The sequence below is a fragment of the Dermacentor andersoni genome, chromosome 8 (assembly GCF_023375885.2).
Source record: "Dermacentor andersoni chromosome 8, qqDerAnde1_hic_scaffold, whole genome shotgun sequence".
NCBI lineage: Eukaryota > Metazoa > Arthropoda > Arachnida > Ixodida > Ixodidae > Dermacentor > Dermacentor andersoni.
In genome coordinates this window covers 59,041,812-59,049,466 of record NC_092821.1, presented here as the reverse complement: position 1 = coordinate 59,049,466, position 7,655 = coordinate 59,041,812, and the positions used below count along the sequence as shown (strand labels likewise).

Here is a 7,655-nt window from a genome sequence, read left to right as displayed (position 1 = left end):
TGGTCAACGGCTATCTTTCCTCCACGAACATAATTTTTAGGGATTATCTTATACTCCAAACTAACTTTTGCTCCTCACCTTAGGTATCTGAGAGCGAGGTGTGTGAAGACAATGAATTTGCTGAAGCGCTTGTCCCGCACATCTTGGGGAAGTGACAGGAGATTCCTTTTGAGCCTCTACAAAAACCTTATACGGTCGCGCCTCGACCATGGAGCTATACTATATAGCTCTGCTGCGCTTAGTGCTTTGAAGAAGCTAGATCCCATTCACCGCTTGGATATTCGCCTGGCTTCAGGCGCTTTTAGGACAAGCCCCGTAGGAAGCCTGTATGTGGAATGTAGTGAATGTAGTGTATGTAGGGAATGTAGTGATTCATAATCATATGTACACCTGCTATGGCCTCGATATGAGACTGACAGTATTGTAAATAAAATAAATAAAATGAAAAGTAAAAGAACCCATGGCAGAAAAGACGGAGTCGTGTAGGAGGGCACCTCAGCCACTTTGAGCATTTGGTGCTAGGAAGAAGACGACGAAGAAGGTCATACGGGCACCACTCGGAAAACCTAGAAAGGTAAGAGTTCTTTCCTGCAAGCTCTGTTATGTTTGGTCAGGGGTCTAGCACATATGACACGCCTTCTTTGGCAAAGCTTTGTCAGTGCACTATAGATATGAATAATTGGGAATGTGAGGCATTATAAAGGCCGACTACACGCACATACCTTGAGCGCATGTCGTGTCGTAACGTTCGGATTATACTTGGTTACGAGGCATGTTCTGAGTTAACAACTACATCATATGAAAAGTAGTTATTCCAATGAAAATGAGCATTCAGAATACATAAGGGGCATTTATTTCCGCGCGTCCTTTCCATAACTTCACACGCTGACTTGACAGTAATTCTCAGTACATCCGCCGGAATAAACAGCGTTCGCTATCGCGGTAAAATAATGCAAAATCAATGACTGCACGATCGCCAGCACCATTACAACTTCTGCGGCTGACATAACAAACATAGTTGTCCACGAACAAGTGCATGAGATTTTAAAGACAAATCTTTCTTGGCACGTTACCCCTGCTTTTCAGTATCGGGTATGTTTGTAGCCTTTCTCATGGGCACTTACGGAAATTGTGCCTTTTAAACGTATTTGCCGGTACATGCCATTGGGCATGTGGTTACGTGCCCCTACGGCCACAGGTTGCCGGGATCTTTTATATATACATATATATAAATAAACTTGTGCGACGGCTGGATTCGAATACGGTACATTCCGCACAGAAACCCAATACTCTAACCATTACGCCAGGCATGTTCTGTCCTCCCCCTACGGCGTGACTCATAATCCGATCGTAGTTTTGAATTTTAAACCTAAGAAATGGTTTAATATAAATGAACACCTTATTAACGTCAACTGCCGGCCAATCAGAAAGATATTTCAGCCTAAACAGTTGGGCTCATACCGTAGCTTGTGCAGTCACAAAAATTTAAGCAGCCCGACGCACCTGCTACTCCCTGCACGTGAGGGGCTACGCGATATATATTCTCTCGTTTACAAACGCACACACGCAAGCAGGTTTGTTTATATATATATAAACCTGTGTGTGTGTTTGTGTATGTGGGTGTATCTTAAATATCGCTATACGACAGCCGTATTCGAGCACAGAACCTCTAGCCCATAGGCCCAATACTTTAACCTTTAGGCCTTTGCATCACCTTTGCATCAACAGGTGGAATAGAACACCCTGAACAATTGCCCGCGTGCAAGAAACGCCTCGTAGCTGCAAGGGCGCTGTTCCTTCTGCCCCGCAGGAGTTGCCTAGCGACACATTGGCACGAACTGCGCCAATCAGTCGCGGTTGCATGAAGTATCCACATTGTTCGAGGAGTCGTCGTTGCTGTAGCTCATACAAATTGTGGCTCATACCGATTATGAGGCATTGGCTAAGCTATTAGTGCAATAATATAAGATATACATAATAACCGTAGTGTCAGAGTGTATGGTCTTGTGCGGCTGAGCACGAGGTCGCGGAATCACATCCCGGCCGCGGCGGCCGCACATCGATGTAGACAAAATGCAAAAACTCCTGTATTCGGTGCGTTGACGGCACGTTATAGATCCGCGTGGCCAATATTATTCCGGAGTCCCCCACTACGGCATGCCTCATAATGAAATGGTGATTTTGGCACGTAAAACCCCGAAATTTAGCTAGTTTATTTTTTTTTAAGTTGGAACCACCCCATATACTTTCAAGAGTAAGTGCTGTCCGAAGCTGACATTACGTGTCACAATGAAAGCTGTTCTAGCAGGAAGGATCAGTAATCAATAATTGAAAAGCACGCGAAAAAAATGGGAAAACCGCTAATTTAACATGGCCTTCGGTTATGCTCCATAGAATATGTCCATCAATACGTTTCTGAACCATTCCATAAAACCTTCGCCATGGCCGGAAATTGAATCTCCGACCTTCTCTTCCCTGCAATTCAGAATAACCATTGTGCCACTGAGGTGGTTGTTAGCAAAACAAATTTTCTTATTAATCATTAAAACCATTCAGCCATAATAAATCGTGGAGGTCTACTTCCCAAAGCCGCAGTATGATAATGTTGCACGCTGCAGAAGAAAGAAAGACCATGGAATAATTTTCACCAATAGGGTTCCTTTAGTGTGCGCCTGACTCTGAGCAGGCGAGGGTGTTTTGCATGCTGCCCGCGTAAAATATTCGGCCGCAGCAGCGAGGACTGAAAGCGTGACCTCGAGCTGAAGCGTACGACGCCGTGGCCCCTGGCCTACCGCAGCTGTTGCCAATCGGTACAAGCAATGCTTTGTGGCACTGTTTGCAAATGCTGCCACTACAATTTCGCCGTGCATTAGACGAAACGGTTTCTTGGTTTATGGCTATGGTATTTCTTCTGACCCCTATATTTTCGTTGAACTTTCAGGACAAGCCGTTTGACCAACAAGTACCACCATGTGCATCTGCGAGACAGCCTTTGAGATAACTCTGCTCGGGATTTGCTCCCTGGTAAAACTAGCATTATCTCTATATAAACTATGATTAACGCGAGTTCTTAGCAATGGCTGCGTTCATTTTTTCACGCCGTTAGGCTAATGGGCTGTTGCTCATTACTGGTATTCTTTATTTAAACAAAGGCAGCCATGTCGTTATTTGCATCCATATTTACAATAAATTTACGAGAAGCAAAGTGTTACACGCCTTCGCCTTTACTTCAGTGATTTATATTTCCTCTGGAATCATTGCTCCACAACCAAACTCAAGATGTATACAAAGTTTGATAGATGAACGTCGTAGCGGCGTGGCAGTGCGACGAGATTCACCAAAATTCAATACACCTAAAAATTCAGTCAGTGGAAGTGTGCCCCTATTCGTCTGATAAGTTTGCTTCCAGAAATTATACGAACGTGTTGTGACATGGTTAACAAACAGATACGAGTGCTGTCAATGAAATATCTGGCGGCGTCTTTTTCCCTCTTTTCTTTTTTAGACTCTCAGGACAATTTTACATAGCGCTCATAGAACTGGGTTGATGAATTATTCGCCTCTGCGGCGCTTACGCACAGTCTATTTTATTTTGATTTGTTAATACAGATGGCTTCAGGGGGCAGTTACAGGAGTGGAAGGTGCTACGTGTACAGTATGAAAACAAGACGGCTGAAAGAATAGGCCATACGTCTCAGCCGAGAACCAGGTTAGGTTAATTTGCTATGCGCTGTACAAACTCCGAAAAATAAAGAGCTCCAGTTTTGGATACGTAAGGCTTTAGATGTTAGCGGCAAAAATAATTCACGGTAAGCGTTTCAAAAACTGTACACTGCATAAGGCTGACGGGACATAATCGGGGAACGCATTCTATTCAGTAATATATCTTGCAATGAAACTCTGTCGGTGCACCACGTAAATGAAAGAGTATACATGAAAGTACACTATATAGTGGCTTCTGCCCTAGCTGCCATAATAAGATTTTACCTCAGATTACCAGACGTCAATACATCTAGTCGGTGAACACACCTAATTAGGCCAGATTTGCTGAATGTTGTGAATTAAATAGAGTATGATAATTAAATATCGCTTACCAAAAGCAGCAAATATGTTGGGGTGATTATTGTTGCCCAAGCAAGGAGATATTGTTTTTAGCTCGGCTCAGTTCAATCTCGTCAGAAAGATGATCGCTAATGTAGGTTTTAAGACTGTTTCTGATTCATGCCCGTCGATTTGCGCAGCAGTATTTCGTTGAACGAATTGATCGCCTGAAGGTTTCATGCTCCACTGATCGCACATTACTTTCGGTCACTGCGGCAGAAGAAAGAAGGATCAGGAAAGAGCCTTTCTGGCAGAACAAAACGAGGAAACAATACCGATAATACCGTACATTCATCGACTCTCGCGCAACCTCTCTAAAGTATCGCTACGATGAAATGTGAAGGCTGCAAGTTCCTGAACCAGTACAGAGAGTGTAAGTTAACTGAACCCTGCTTCAGTACTTATCACCCTAAAGAAACATACATACAAAGGGCAACTCGGATGCTTCCAGAATGACCGCTTCATGGAACACTACAGTAATTTCAAGAATGGACAAAACTGACGTGCGGCTCTTCATTTCCCCCCAAAAAAGTGCACCTGCAATTCCAGATTTGGCAGTTCTGCTATTTTAGGTTGTCGATCCAATCAGCGGTCAAAGGATATTTGCGAGGCGATGATGTATTCTGAAGAAAGATGTAAATGTCTGCAGCATAGCTTCTCTGACGTTGACTAAAATAGACTACCTTTCTTGGACGCCACATGAATACACAGCGCGTTACCAAGGGTCACATGTCGTGCATGCACATTAACCACGTGATTTTCAAATCAACCAGCCGAAATAAGGTGCTACGTGCGTCTCGTCCTTTCTAAGGCTGACGTCTGCTATAGGGATTTACAAGTTCGTAATTGGTTGTTTTTATGGTGCAGATCAAGAATTTTGTTCTTCTGAAGGCATCTCTCGGCCGTCTCATAACAGGTAAGGTTCTTGCAGACATTTCCCACTCACAGAAGACTAACACTGGGCACCTTATAAACACAACCAACGTCAGCCCTATTTGTTGGAATACTCATGGCGTCTTACAGAGGGAACATGAAATGATGAAAACAGCAGTGGGTAACATGCTCAGCAAAATTGTCTTCTAGCCGCCATGTAGTCGGCGTGCAGAAAATAAAAGTTGGCAAGCGTCACATCTGCATCCACTACATCCACTTAAGTACGATCCCGCAAAAAGCAGTTCGCCTGCTACAATTTATTCACAACACCATGAAATGTCTGTACAAAACCAAATATATTTCACGGTCATCTTCGCTGTTGCTTCTGGCAGATATCTATAAAACACCTCATTGCTTGTACCAGTTTAAAGTCATGCCTTTTGGCCTACGTGATACCTCGGGGCACTTTTCAATGGATGATGGTTTGCTACTTCGTTGTTTCGAATGGTGCACTTGTCTTTGTTTCGTAGATCATAACATCATTCTTCCTCTCATTTTCCACAGCCATTTCATCCGCTTGGTCCCAATTTTGAAGAATTCAGAAACGCATGCCATCAACTGAACTTTTATATAGGGAATTCTAGACTCCGTGATATTACCGTATTTTCCCACCTATAACGTATATCCTGTGCACAACCAGGTCTCGACAAAGTTCGCGCTTTTCCCAATATTCTAACGCCGCGCTTAGAGCCTCACGTATGGCGCTGCGTGCACCTACGTTCTTAATTGGCCGTATCATCAAAAATTTATCTGACGTCACTAAACTGCAAGCGGAACCAATGAAGAACTGATCTCTCGTGTGACCCGAAACAATACCATCAATTTTCAACTCTCCTCCATCTCCTGAAAACACCAATAAATCTAACTCAACTTGACCCGTCGAAAGGGTGTGTATCTTTGGGACTAAGGTTTTTTTTTATTTCAGAGCAGTTCCTGTAATCACTGAATACTCGTTGATTATTTACATTATTGTGTGCTCTACAACATTCATGGGTAGTAGGTCTTGCCGGTATAGTAAATGAACTAAAATAGTCATTTCGTATATTTGACAATACAGTGTGTGGTAAGGGTAGGGCCCAGGCAATGTTTAAATTTTTTGCTTTAATCGCTGTCATTGCACTAAATGCTTGACTCAAGCGCGGCCAAGCGTAATACGTGAGCTTTAGGAACAGCGAATAAATAGCAGGTTGTCATCTTAAGGACTATAACTGTCCGCGAGGTCATATTTTTTAAAGTTAGAGAACATGATCGCTGAAATTTCTACAAATTTGGATGCATATGAGGAAATAACGACTTTTCAACTGGATTACGTATTTGTGTGCTTTTGCCGATTATACAGCAGTTACCTGTAATGTTCCCCCTCTTCTGCCATATTGTACGTCACAAAGCTCAGATTTGGTGGCATTAAGGGCAAGTTACGGTTAATGTGTGGCAAGAGTGCAAAGCTTCTTTATTAACGGCGTGTTTTTCAGAAAAGCACACAGCCTATTCTCTCCCCATTTTCATCCTTATACGTGGCGCGCAGTAGCTTTCCCTGGTGTCCTTTGTGTAAGGAGACGGGCCGATTGTTTATGCTTGCGTGAGATGCGGCGAGCTACTGTATCATAAACAGGTGAAGCCAAGAACCTATGCGTTAACTGAGCTATTTGCAGTAAATCACTTATAAAAGTGCTTATGACTAAATGTCATCAGTTAAAAGCAATTCAACACTTTTGTGGCGTGTAGTACAATTACAAGCCAAAGCACTTGTTAAGGCAACCGCTCAATTGAAATAAGGCCGCTGAAAATTAGGTAGCGCATGTGCAAGATCACGAAATTTTGGTCACAAAACTCATGAATTGATTTGTCACCAAATTCAGTTACCTCTTCATGTAGAAATATTGTTCCTGTGCGGCCGCTTGCAGCGTCGGTGATGGTGCTAGCGCTATCCTAAAGTGAAAGTCTGTAAAATGCTGCTTTTTTTTTTCTATAGGGCCGGGTGGCACAGAGGCTCTGTGCAACTGCATCTACTACGCTGTCTCAGTGGGCATGGCGGTGGTCCTGATAATTGGCATTGTTCAGGCAAGATCATTTATCCTAAATGTACGGGGTGTCTCAACTATCGTGGACCCAGATTTCAAAACGTGCAGGAAGCTTAAGCTTCGCCTTTAGGAGTGAAACGTGATAGCATTCAAAGGTCAATTACGGCTTTTCACGCTTCCCGGTAACTGCAGCTTATGTAAGCGTAATATTTACTGCGAACACTGGCGGCGAAAGCTATGCACGAAGGCGAGGTTTTCTTATAGAAACGCAGCCTTTTGCCTCTACCGATATCCTGTTATTGTTTTGCAGTTTTAATATTTCCGTCTGAGGAGATCTAACATGAAAGGTAAGCGCCGCCAGTGTTTCTATTCATGACGTTTGTTTATAGGCTCCGCGGTAGCTCAATTGGTAGAGCATCGCACGCGAAATGCGAAGGTCGTGGGATCGTTCCCTACCTGCGGCAAATTGCTTTTTCATCTACTTTCATTTCCATTAATTTATCGCTTCTTTTTTTCATTTATTAAGCACAAGTAATTTCCCCTATGTTGTTCTCGGTGTCAGTGTTTATTCGCTTATGATATGACTAACAAAAATCGGGC

General features: G+C 43.2%; 1 long non-coding RNA gene across 1 annotated transcript; it reads left to right on the top strand.

Moving 5' to 3' along the window:
- The first annotated feature begins 3,629 nt into the window (after window positions 1–3,629).
- Window positions 3,630–7,093, top strand: LOC129386853 (uncharacterized). Its single transcript, XR_011889844.1, has 3 exons — window positions 3,630–3,709; window positions 4,969–5,017; window positions 7,007–7,093. It is a non-coding gene; the product is annotated as an uncharacterized lncRNA (long non-coding RNA).
- Window positions 7,094–7,655: the final 562 nt, after the last annotated feature.